Source organism: Nelumbo nucifera, chromosome 1 (genome assembly GCF_055504915.1).
Source record: "Nelumbo nucifera cultivar China Antique chromosome 1, China Antique-T2T, whole genome shotgun sequence".
NCBI lineage: Eukaryota > Viridiplantae > Streptophyta > Magnoliopsida > Proteales > Nelumbonaceae > Nelumbo > Nelumbo nucifera.
The window spans coordinates 104,643,774-104,658,141 of record NC_142649.1 but is presented as its reverse complement, the minus strand read 5'-3'; positions in this window follow the sequence as shown (position 1 = coordinate 104,658,141).

The following is a 14,368-nucleotide window of genomic DNA, read 5'->3' as shown; positions in this document are numbered from 1 at the left end:
TTTTACATTTAGGCTCAGTTTTTTTAACTTTTTTTTTCTAGTGTGAATTTCATTTGCACTGGTGTACATGCATGTAAGTGCAAATAGATGTAGTGTATCTAGTTTTCTTTTACTTCAGTTTAATTTTATTTTCTTTGTTTGTGAGAGTAAAATAACATGGCTTCCGTCTTAATCCTTGTAGCCTTTGTTACTCCTACAGTTGATGAGCTTAGTTACTCCAATAACAACTAAGGCCCCATTTGGTTTTCGGGAATATGGGTCTAGAATCGGAATCAGAATGGCTATTCCGATTCCAACTGTTTGGTTGGGTGGAATCAGAACCCCATTTCCATTCCTGTTGAAATGGCATTCCCCCATCTGAGGGAATGTCCAGTTCCTATCCCTCCCTTGGGAATGAAATCCCATTCGTACTAATTTCAATTCTCATTCCCATTCTTGTTTGAACCAAACAGATTATGGGAATAGACCATTCCGATAAAGAAAAGTTAAAAAAAAAAACTACCAATTTGTGGAACTCTATTTGATAGGCTCCATGATAAATAAAATTTAGCTTAATCTAACCAATCTTAACAACCGCTTTGATATATATGTCCACCTACAAATGAAAGGTAAACAACAATCTAGATAGTTTTTTTATAATATTTATAAAATTGTATACACTCTAAAAGCTCTTATTCAAAATTGCATTGGTTGAAAGTATTTTTATTAAAACAATTGATTGTGTGTCCGCATTTTATTAGAGGGCCGTAAGAAAATCTAATATATATATATATATATATATTAAAGGAAGGTCTTCAGGCTACAACCCCCCACCATTCAGACACATACCATTCTCATTTTTCTGGAAATCTAGACATGTGGCATATTTTGAAAAGTTGTTGTTAAAGCCCACAACCCACTACTACCATTCAGACAAGTGGCCTTCTCATTTTCTGGAAAGCTAGACATGTGGCAATTTATGAGAAATTCTTACACATCCCACTACCAAGCTATAGCCCCCCCCCCCCCCCCCCCATCATTTAGACATGTGGCCTTCTCATTTTTCTAGAAAGCTAGATGCATGACATTTTCTAAGAAGTTGTTGCTAAAGCCCACAACCCATTACCACCATTCAGACACATGGAATCCTATTAATTCAAGAAATAAGATTCAAAAAGTGAGTAATTTCACTCTTAAACATTCTCAATAGAGAGTTATTAATTATTAGCTTAAAACATGTTTATCCATAGTCTATTAAATACAAATGGTGAGACCCATTAAAAGATTACTATAAACCCACATTTGTTTTAAATGATTTTTCTTAAAAAAAAAAATACTTTATTAATTACAAATTTGATTTAACTTTTAGGAAGCAACCTAATTTAACTTTTAAAAATAAATAACTCAAAATATATTTATTAGATAAATAGTAAATACCAAATAGAGTGGGTTATTGTTTATGAATAAGATCTCATTTAATATCTTAAATTAAATTAAAAAAACATAAATTAATAATGGTTTTCAGATAAAATAAGTCAAAATAGATTGCCAATTATAAAGATGCAAGACCCATATTAGTTTTTTTTTTAATTTAACTTTTGATAACTAAATAATAAACTTCAAACTAAATTATACACACATTTAGTTACCGCATACATAGTACGAGGGTCATTCTCTAGCTTACTATTTAAAAGCATTACATCATCGTTTCTGGTTAGGTTATTAATGCCAAACTAATGCAAGGGAATTATTTGTATAGTTTCTCAAAGTGTTGAAAAGAGAAAACTTGAACAGGTCAAAATACAGGAGGTTAAAGCATTGATCAAAAAATACACCAGAAATTTACCCTTTTGATTTACAAAACTAAAATATGCTATAATCAAATGCTACATTTCACTAGTCACCGTGGCCCTATATTGCACATAAGGTCTTTAGGATCATTTAGTGAATCCATGCACCTATCTCTCTCTACCTCTCTCTCTCTAATTTGGATTAATTGAACAGCCATTTAGCTGGATGTGGAACTAATTATAATATTCCACGCTAGTAATAAATTCATGGATCCCACAGTAAAAGGTATACACCCCGTGTATTTTATTACTAGTGTGAACATTGATTCCATAACCCACTGAACAACCATCATGTTCAGCTAAAATTCCTTCATCGTGCCTGTGCTGCATGTGACTCGATGAAATAGAAACACAACAGCATTTGAAATAAAAAATTAGTTGATGTTAATCCTTGAATATATTGCAAATGATGATGGCGTATTTGCATCTTATTGAAGGGTATTTAGATTGTCCTTCAATATAATAAAGTGATATCCATGAACCAACCAATCTCACACCATATCAGATATAATAGAAGGAAGAAACACAAACAATTATGACTTTGACTGGATTAATAGAAAGGTATAGGAAGCCCACATATGCTAATTAATAGAATTAATCAAATCCTAATAATTGTAAATGCACAAGAAGAAATCCATGGGAAAACCCAAGATTGTTGGTTTTTAAGAGGTTAAGTTTATGAAGGTAGGTAAGCATATATACAACTAAATATGAAGCCTAAGGCAACACATACATAAGCATCTGCCATATGTTAAAAAAATATTGAGGCCTATTTTGATAAAATAATATAAGTTTTACATGTGTTAATGTGCGTAAATATGAATATCTATAGTTTTCCATTTTATTTTTTTTTCAAAACTTGAGAAATCCAACTAGACTGCCACAACGCCATGCATTATTTCATAACCTTGACCCAGCCCATGGATTACTCATATGGAATGCTTGATATAATGTTTAATCAAGGATGGTAAATGAGTAAATTGATAAGTCTTTATTTTATTTTTGCTTTTTTCTTTTCTTTATAAAATGAAAAGCTTCCATCTTAAAAGGAAAAGTATAAAACAGAATCAGAATCAATTACAATGCTCTTAATCAAGATAAGGTGGGTTCTTATTTGGGAGCATAGGTGGTGTAGAATCTTCTAACTAGTGCATTAGAAATCAATAACAACACAAAATCACTTTTCAGAAATAGTTTCTCATATAGCCCATGTAGCCATGTAGAATTTTTACATAAAATAGATAAAATGGCGTTTGCTTAGCTGACGGTGGGTTTTGGTAGTATATAAATTGTTGTTTTTGTGCATTTTACCCTTCTCTGTAGGATGGACATTGCTTCTCCTTACACAACTTGAATTTCTTATCTCCACGTTGGGAAATAAATATTGGACAAGTTAATAGCAGTAGTAATTTGGATTTTGAAGAAATCCATTTATGATAAACCAGGTGCAACACCTGATTTAATAATGAGAAAGTACTTGTTTTAGAATACTCAAGTACCCTGCATATTAATATTTAGGATTGCCTTGGTAAGTTTTAAACTTCAGCTTTAAATTTAAGTGTTAGATAAAACTTTGTTGTTAGTCTTAGAATAAAATTTTGTTAAGTATTGATTTTATATGTTGATTAGTTTTTAGATTTCCACACTAAACTTGGATATGCTATACAACGGAAGAAAAATCAACTAAGGCCTCTAGGTTTTCTTGATTGTTGAAACTGAAAAGAAGAATAAAATAAGCTATGTCAAAGGTTAGCTACATGAGAGATACAGAGCATTGGCAGTGGTGAGTGGCAAGCTAGGCCCATCAATAATTTTTGCATCCTTACTCGATCTTTATTCCTTGTGTCCTTCGTTAGTTCGAGAGAAGAGAGATGGGAGAGATTGGGGGAGGAAGTTTGGAATGAGTGTACGTAATCTCAGAGACAGAGAGATAGGAGAGATTAGTGGAGAAACGACTGAGAAAATGAGAGATTGAAAGGGGAAATTAACAACGAACAACGATTATTGAGTGTCGATTAAGAGTCTGAGAGAATGAGAGAGATGTGAGAGTTTGAGAGATTTAGGGGGAGCCAACTTGAGTAGTTGAGCTAGGGTTTCTTTCAAAATATAGAAAACTTGGAAAACTGGAAAAGGTAATTGGAGAAGAGAAAATAGGAAATATAGATTGAGATTTGAGAGGGGAAATCACCATGTGATAACAAGCTGGGGGCACATGTCATAGAAGTTCATGACATGTGCGTCTGACCAACTAAAAGGAAGCAATACATCAAACATCCATGTCGAGGCATTCCAGCTAGACACCATGTACATGTAACGTACTGTCAACCAAGGGCATGACAAATGACTGAGTTTTGACCACATGAGTGACATGCCTATTGTTAAATGAAGTTCTCCTCCTATAAATAGATTAGACTCATTTATTTCAACACACACATACTATACTCAAGACATAACATACCAGATACTTTGGTGCATCTCACTTATCACCTCACCGAGCTCTTTAATTCAATGTCTTACCGACTTCTTCAATTCATCTTCTCTAATTTTGGCATTACTAACTTGATCGTCCGAAATTACACCCTAAGGTTATGTTTGGTTTAAAGGAAAATGTAGAAAAAAGAAAAGAAAAGACAGAAAAATCAATTGAAGGTTTGTAAAAGTTTTCTTACCTTTTCTTACATTTTCCTTTAAACCAAACATAGCCTAAGATTATCACCTCGGATTCTGTGATATTCATCTATAATTGCATTGCAGGTAACCCTCCATTAGCCGATGTCTCCCTAGACAAGATGGCACCCTCTCAGCCAAGGTAATATTCTAAGGACAAGGTGACATTATCTTCCAACCAGCGAGCCAAGGTCTTTCGCAAGTTTTTAATTTCACCTTGTTGCAAACAACAAAAAATTTTCTTATCTATTGTCTATTTGAAATTCTTGGACCACAAGCTCCAAATACAAAGTTGAGAAACGGGAATAATTTATCTACCCTATGCTATACGTTTTTCAGTGTTCTAATACTTGAATAATTAACAAAATGGAACACCACTTTTCCTATGTAGGTAATTAAATATTTTAAACTTTTGACAGTCATTAAACATGGTCCGTGCTGATGACTAAGTAGGTGAGACTGAGAGATGGTGGCTTTTTAGCATCGCTGTCATTTCTTGGAGTAATGGTGTCACATCAGTGTTACATCAGAAAAAATGGTGTTCTAAGAAATAGGCATTTGTTTAGACCAGTTTTTTTATAAAAAACGGTGCTCAAAGCCATGCCTTAAAAATCGAGAAGTCATGGCTTGGAGCAATACTAAATTTGGTGTTTCCTGGAGATGTAGCTTGTTGTTACCAACAAGGCAGTGATGTGCCACTAGATAATGGGTACCAATGCTGAAAACGTTTTCTGGAACAATGATACCAAACAGAAAAATTTGTAGTTGCTCTAAGAAACGTTCTACCTAGTAGTAACAATTTCAAACAAAAATAAAGACACCGTTTTATGAGAAAACAGTGCTTCCAACCACACATCAGCAGCACCACTTTCTCATCTGCAGCATCAATGTCAAATATATATATTATTTATATTGAATAATATTATGATCGGAGTACAATCAAAACAATAACAAGAATGGACAACCGAAAAACCAACCAAGAATGTACCTGTTAGACTAACCGCTGAGAACAAACAACATAATACGAAACAAGTAATCTATTGTTAATTGCAACCTATAAGTCAGAATAAACTATATATTAGATAAAAAAAAAAAAAAAACAAATAACTTAGAGCATCAGGAATGAACATCCGTTCCTCAAAAGAAGTTTTCTGGCCGGAACCCTGTTATTATGACAGCCAAAAAAGCCTCAACCGCTAAGTCTCCATTAAAATCTTTTACTGCCATCCTAATCTCTCCATTAAAATCGAGAAGTCTATGCTGCTGGAATTGATTAATTACCACCTAGTTGATCCATCTTTCCTAGGCCTGTAAGCCTTTCAGATCCGAGTTACATGTCTGGATTCTCAAACAATTCAACTTTAATTATATATATATATAATTTATGTATAACCACCATATATATATCTATGCATGTTCAGGCAGGTAGCTAGGCCCAACCTGGTAGGGGTTGGGTCTCAGTAGTCCAGCTAGTTACCTGGTTCAATCTTTGTAGGACCATGGCAGGGAGGGCTGGGTTGTTGTCATATTTACAGAGAAATTAATGGCATTGATGACTGATGAATGGGGTACGCCTGGATTAGCATCAGAGAAAATTAAGATAGAGAAGGTGTACAAACTACATACATACAACAAGGTTGAAAATCCATCCCAACGGAGCTCCCAGGGGTACGCCAATAATGTAGTAGCAGCCTATGTTTATATAGGCCACGTAAGCTTGCCATTCCGACCCAACGCCGTTGGCCACCCTAAAATGTAACATAAATTAATTAGCACACGCACGCGCCAAGCCGGGGTGGGGCCAGGGTGAGGGTACGGATATGTGTATGTGTACGTGTATATGCATTGCATCGAATCACTTGGGTTTTGATCAATTTGACTTCTGAATTTCAATTTTAATTTTAAAAGTAGGTTGGGGGTATTTTAAGGGACAAGCGTGTACTTCTTAGCCGATTTCTTGGCCGAGTGTACCTTCTTAGTACAGCATCCAGTCCGGTCTCATCAACTTGGCTCGTCTAATCAACAAGTTAGCGGAGTCAGATTCATTCTCCTCGGCCCAGACAACACCATCCTAGAGCACATCCTTTGGTTCGAGTTCAAAGCATCCAACAACAAGGCTGAGTACAAATTTTTGATAGCCGGACTTCGACTTGCCTTAGACCTCGGAGTTAAACGAGATGAGGCCTTTAGTGACTCCCAGCTAGTAGTCAATCAAGTCACCGGCTAATTTGAAGCAAGGGTGCCAACTATGGAAAGATACCTACAGAAAGTGCAGGAGCTCATTCAATGGCTCAAACACTTCACCATATAGTAAATCCCCAGGGCCAAGAACATCTGAGCCACTCAAAGCTCGCCCGCTCGCCCCGAGCAAACCTCAGCACAGCCATCAGGATGGACACCCTAAAACAGCGCAGCATCTCAGAGACAACCCATGGATGGACCCCATAGTACAGTACCTACAGGATGGTACCCTCCTGGAGGACCAAACCAAAGCAAAGAGGCTTGTCCACAGGTCAGCTCGATATTGCCTTATCTGAGGACAGCTCTATCGCCAGTCACATACTCTCCCTTACCTAAGGTGTCACCCTCTAGTAGAGGCCGACTACGTCCTCAGGGAGATACACGAGAGTATTTGCGAAGATCACCCTAGCACACAAACCTTAGCTTATAAGGCACTTCGACAAGGTTACTTCTTGCCCACCATGAAGCAAGATGCAACTCAACTTCTCAAGAAGTGTAACCGTTGTCAAAGGCACTCAAATCTTCACCACCAGCCAGTGGCTCCCCTAACACTCATTACCAGTCTGTGGCCTTTCACCCAATGGGGGATAGACATCATCGGGGCATTTCCCACGCAGTCAAGCAGAAGATATTTCTCCTTGTCACACTGGATTATTTCACAAAGTGGGTGGAGGTCAAGCCCCTAGCATGCATCACCACGAGAACACCTAGAGCTTCTTATGGCGGAACATCATTTTTCATTTCACCATTCCTTGGGTCCTCATTACTAACAACGACTCTCAGTTCACTGATCAGAAGTTCGAGGAATTCTGCGCAAAGATGAAGATAGACCACAGGACCACAGCCGTTCACCGACCATAGAGCAACGGACAAACCAAAGTGACTAACCGAACTCTGCTCCATAGCCTGAAGACTTGACTTCACAAGGTCAAAGGCAGATGGGTTGAGGAACTGCCAAGCATCCTCTAGGCCTACAAAACTACACCACAGACAACTATTGGAGAGACTCCTTTCAGCCTAGCATACGAAGCCAAAGCAATGATTGTTAGACAGTTTTGTATGCCCTTAGCTTCAATCAGAATGATGTACTTTATGAGTTTATTGTAAATGAATAAAAGTGCATATTTGATTCATGTTCCCTTGGTATGTTTCTGTGTAATACCCTTAAACTGGACACTTAATGAGACTCGTGTTAGTTTCGAATGTTCACAGCCAATGGGTCGGTCTGGGAGATCTAACCTGACAAGGCTGACACTGTGGTGCCACCAAGTCGGTTGGGGTGGCCTGTCTCAGCTACTAGGGTGAGACCCTAGGCACATACAGTGAAGGATTAATTGAATCTTTGAACTGGACCAGATTTTCAGTATTGCCCTGGACCTTGGAGATTGATGGGCAAAACTGGAACATACAGGCACATACACCTGACCCCTAGACTCGATTATGATACTGCACTAGGTGTCGGATTGGGTTATCTTTGATATACCAATCAGTGAGATCCTTAGCGGGAGTCAAAACCTGGGTATGTAGGGACTGTTTGAGAATTCATCTGAGTGGGTGATCATAGTGACAGGATCAACCCCTTTGTTGGACAAAGGTAATGATCGGGGATGCACTCTCACTGATGGAAACAAAGACTGCCGGCAGGCGATTTCAATCGTTGAGATTTGTTTTGCAAAATATATTTTATGAGATATAAAAGTATATATATTATGGTTTCTAAAATGTTTGCAAGAAGGTTTTAATTCCCGGGATTCATATAAGTGGAGAGTGCAACACTGTTCCTTACAGCCAAGGGAGAGGTCCTCTCTTGTCGGGCAGTGTATGATCATTATGGGCTGAGAGGTTGAGTGTAAGACCATTGAGGATAATACCTGATGGGCCAATCTTGCATCTGCCCACAGTCCCTGGGTATTACAAGGTGGCTTGGCCCAGGGACCACTTAGGGTAAGTGTTGGGCCCATAGAGCCCATTCGATGGGTTTCAGGGGGTGCACTGTCCATAACAGTGTATTCGGCCAGGCCTTGTAATAAAGGCTGGGCCGAACCCATGTGGCTGATGTGTAGATCAATGCTTGGGTCCCACGCCATACAAGGAAGCCCAACTAGGCAGCAGTTAGGAAGGTTAAGTGAGTACATAAGCTTAATGGGCCTAAAGCCCATTTCAAACTGGGCTATTTATTTAGTTAATAATGGGGCGAATTTTGAGATGGATTAGCAGATAGGATAGGGTTTTGACCCTATCCACTCAGAGAGTCCAGATCTGAATGTGATTCAGATCTAGAAACCTCCTAATGAGATTAGGAGAAAGCTAATCTAATCTGCAAATAAGATAAGGGTTTATCCTTATCACCTGAAGAGAAGCTTGATCCAAATATGATTTGGATAAGCAGCTCCTAATGGGATTAGGAGATGATCCTTTAGGTTAACAAAAGAAGGAGGGGGTGGCAGCCTTTAAAGGGATGAGACAATCAGATTTGCTTTAGTGCTGAAATCACAAGAAGAGAGAATTCTGCACCCTACGAATACTCTCTTGCCGCCCTGTTGGCCAGTTCGATCTCCAATTGTGGGAGAAGTCAAGATTTTTTCTTGACATCAATTCTTTGAGAAAGAATTGATAGGAAGCAGTGCTCACGTGCCATTCTGCTGATTCTTGCGAAGGACAGAGTTCTTGGAGAAGAACACTGCTGATTCTGCTCCATCCTGCACTGCGCCATTTTCAGTGGGAGCAGTCTTTGGATCCTTCCTTGGGCGTGAACACCTTCGTTGGGAGATACTATTTCTTCGTATCAGGTATAATCCTCTCCTACTCCTTTTGATTCAGATATGGTTCAAGAATGATCCTTGAAAATATGATTTTCTAAAATAGGGAATGCGATTCACAGTTGAAGGGAGAGAAAAATTTTTGAAATTCGCCCACTTATTCCGCATTCTTTGGGCGTCCATACGATGGATCTCTCATCCCTTCAGTGGTATCAGAGCCATGGTTCAAATCTTGAACCAGTTTGATTCAGATCTGAACCTGCACAAATGGGCAGAAGGTGTTCTACCCGATTTGCGCAGATATGGGTTTTGGGAAATTTGTTCCCAAAATTAATGGGCAAATAATCTGAAATTATTTTTATATAAATTGGATTTTTATTTAGAACTGTTCTTTATGATTTTCTTGATTTCTGGGCTGTTCGTACAAGAGGAGATTGAATTCTTGATTTGCGCAGGGAAGCTGCAAGATTTGCAGTTTCTTGTTTTATTCATTACATTTGGTCTGTAAATAATTTTTTTTTTTTATTTTCTAGACTCAATGTATTAGGTATTCGATCTGATGTAATCATTAATAGAAATAGGATTTCTATTTATTTTATTTTGGATCGAAGATGGCGGCGGCAGAAAAGGAGATTTTGTAGAGAAGAAGATTTCGCAGATGGGAGAACTGCAATCTGCGATTTACAGTTTGTGAAACTGCAAACTGTGATCTAACCTCTGTTCTGCAGGGTGGATTGTGCGAACAGCCCTGTTTGACTGATTCTTGATTTTATTTTATCAGTATTTAATTTCAGATTATTTTCTTGAATTAAAGATTTAATTAAAAATCAAACCCAAGACCCATTCGAACCAAGATTGGTTCAAATTGTTTGGACCAAATCTAGGGTTTAATCAAGGTTGAAAGTCAGCCCTAATTTTCCCACAAATGGGCCTAAGGATTGATGTTTAATTAAATGGTTAATTCGGCCCAACCTATAAAGGCCCAGTTTTAAAAGGTTAAAACTGCTGAAAGCCCACTTAACATTTAAAGCTATATGGGCTGAACCATTCGGCCCATGTACCTAGATAATATTAATGGTTAATATTATGGATTTAAAATGGGCTTCAAATGGGCCTTACAGATGATTAATTGATTGGATCAATTTATACCTACATGTGATGTATGGATGTGTGATATGCTACGTACATGGGCCATAAGTACTTGGCCCATGCTCCATCGACAGTGGCTCTTGCGCACACCATGGCTGAATGCACATCATTGCCATGGTGTCCCTTTTGGTCATTGGATGACCTCCCTCAATGATGGGCCCCACACCTCATCGAGAGGTTACGTGTGGAACCCTAGCCGATTTAGACCCACCGAAATCTGACTTTATGAAAGTCAGTGGGAGCCACTTTGGTTTGACCTAAAATAAGAACTAGGGCATAATTAACTGTTCCCTCCAGCTAATATGAGTGCATGTGATAGGGAGATTCATATGATGAACTCTCTAAAGGCCTTCCATCATTAGCATGAGGATGGGTCCTTCAGTATGAGGAAATGCACCAGAAAATGGGCTATCAATTTGCTGTTGGGCTTGTCTAAGTGTTTCATATGATGATAGGGGCGTCATAGATCGATGTGGGAGGGGCTTCACCAGAAAATGGGAACTCTCTCACGGTACCTTGGCGTTCACGAATATGATGGGTAAGCACTCACTGGACAGAAAGGTTTACCTAAAAACGGCTCTGAACCTTGTCTGACAGAGGCCAAAGGGAAAGCTCATATGATGAGTGGATATGATCCTTCACAGAAAGGTGGTGGAGTTATGCAGCAGAAACAGTTGGCTCCATGCACCCTATGTGATTTCCCACATTTCCAGAGACAACCCGTAGTCTCCGTCACTGAGAAAGGAGGGAAATCTCAGAGATGAATAAATGGAAATGGAACGTAGATTAAAATCCATATCTATGAAATGAACATGAATCAAATTAGGTTGTGGACTGATGTTTGCTCTTTTATTAGAAAATGGCAAACGGATCATTTGCAAAATTGCTTGATGACAACAAGTTGAAGGGCCCAAACTATGCTGATTGGTACAGGAACCTTATGCTGGTCCTAGCTTCTGAAAAGCTGGACAAAGTGGCAAAGAATCCTGCCCCGGAGCGTCTGGGTGATAGGGCTTCTAAGGCCCGAAGGAGAGACTATCAAGAATGGGAGGAGAAAAACTCCCTTGCTCGGTGTTACATCATTGCCTCCTTAGACAACCCGATACAGAGGCAGTTCAATCAGATCGAACTTGCCAAAGACATATTGGACAGTCTCAGGACAATGTATGAAGAGCAGAATCGTTCTACTCGACAAAAGGTCTTGAAACAGTTCATGACTGTACAAATGTCCAAGGGTCAACAAGTTCACGACCATTGTCTTCGGATGATGGGATACACCAACGAACTGGAGGCCCTTGGATCCGGGCTGGACCTTGCAACCCAGATAGATGCTATCCTTAATTCTTTGCCTCCTTCCTTTAATCCGTTCATCATGAACTATAACATGAACAAGCTGAATGTCAGCTTGCAAGAGCTCAGCAATATGTTGCAAAGAGCTGAAGAACTGATTAGAAAGGATGAGCCTGTAGCCATGCTTGTTGAAGCTGGCAAGACAGGCAAGAGAAAGAGGAAGGCAAAGAAGCCTCAGAAGAAAGCCACTAAGGGCAAGAAGCAGAAGGAAGACAAAGCATCGGATGCCTGTCACTTTTGCAAGAAGACCGGCCACTGGAAAAGGAATTGTCCTGCCTACCTGGAATCCAAGAAAATTAACTTCGAAACTTGTGTTATACAAACCAATTTATTGGTAGCTTCTGCGTCCTGGTGTATTGACTCCGGGGCTTCAACTCATGCGTGTAACTCACTGCAAGGGTTCAAAGTAAGCAGAAGGCTGAGTGAATGAGAAGTCACACTCTACTTGGTGACTAATGCAACTGTTGCAGCCGCGGCCATAGGAACCGTGGAGTTATTTTTAGAGAAGGAACAATTGTACTGAAAGATTGTCTTTATGTACAAAATTTAAGGAGAATTTTGATTTCTATTTCAAAACAGTGTGCAGATGGTTATTCTGTCTTCTTTAGTAATACGATTACTATTAAAAGAAACAACAAATTCATCACATACGGGGAACTAGAGAATGGTCTCTATGTTCTACATCCTTCTTTAGAAACTAACATAACCGAAACTACGTCGGCTGAAATCCCCAAGAAGAGAGCCCGTGATACAGTTAATCCCACGTGTCTGTGGCATTACCGACTTGGCCACATCGGTGTTGACCGAATCACAAGGTTGGTAAAGGATGGTCCTTTGGATTTTCTAACTGTAGAAGATCTTCTCACCTGTGAGCCTTGCCTACAAGACAAGATGACGAAACGACCATTTAACGGTAAGCCTGAAAGATGTACAGGCACACTTGACCTAATACATATGGATGTATGTGATCCCCTAAGTGTTAGGACACGGAATCAACACGTGTATTTCATCACCTTCATAGATGATTTTTCACGATATGGTTACGTGTACCTAATGAGACACAAGTCTGAATCCTTTGAAAAGTTCAAAGAGTTTAGACAAGAGGTCGAGAAACAGTTAAGGAGAGAAATTAAAGCCCTTGATCAGATCGAGGTGGCGAGTATCTCTCTGACGAATTCAGAGACTACTTAAAGGACAATGGGATAGTATCACAATTAGCTCATCCTGCTACACCACAACTTAACGGTGTTTCAGAGAGGAGGAATAGGACCTTATTGGATATGGTCTGGTCGCATCTCATACACTCAGAGTTACCCACATCCTTTTGGGGTTACGCATTAGAGACTGTGATTTATGTGCTGAATCGGGTTCCAACCAAATCGGTTCCGAATACTCCATATGAACTTTGGACCGGAAAGAAACCAAGTGTCAGATACTTGAAGATTTGGGGTTGTCCAGCGCACGTTAAAAGAACGAGTGCAGACAAATTGGAATCCAAGACCAGCCGTTGCCTATTTGTAGGCTACCCAAAAGGCTCTATAGGCTACCTATTCTATGACCCAAGTGAGCAGAAAGTGTTCTGCAGTCGAAATGCACAATTCTTGAAACCGATTATATCTTGGACACCCATCGTCAGGAAGTTGTTCTTGAGGAGGAGAGCTCAGGAGTAGTGGGAGATGTCCCACAAGTTCCAAGTAGTGACCAACCTAGAAGATCCACTCGGGTATCCAGGCCACCAGTCCGTTATGGTTATGACCAGGATAGTTACCTGGTGGAAACCTTGACTAGTGAGGAGGATCCCGTGACTTACGCAGAAGCTATGTTGGACATAGATTCCTAGAAGTGGGTGGAGGCCATGAGAGCAGAGATGGACTCAATGGAGACCAATGAAGTCTGAACTCTAGTAGATCCGCCCTCCGGGGTAAAAGCAATCGGTTGCAAATGGATTTACAAGAGGAAGAAGGGTCCCGATGGTAAGGTTGAGACCTTCAAGGCTCGTCTGGTGGCGAAAGGGTACACTCAGAAAGAGGGCATCGATTATGAGAAAACCTTTTCGCCTGTGGCCATGCTTAAATCCATTAGGATCCTGTTATCTGTAGTAGCATACCATGATTATGAGATTTGGCAAATGGATGTCAAAACTGTATTCTTGAATGGAGATCTTACTGAAGATATCTATATGCAGCAGCCGCAAGGATTCATTGCTGCAGGACAGGAAAACATGGTATGTAAACTTAACAAATCCATTTATGAACTTAAGCAAGCTTCTAGAAGTTGGAACATCCGTTTTAACTTTGCTGTCAAATCGTTTGACTTCGAGCAGAATTCGGATGAACCCTGTGTCTACAGGAAGTACAGTGGAGATAAGGTTAC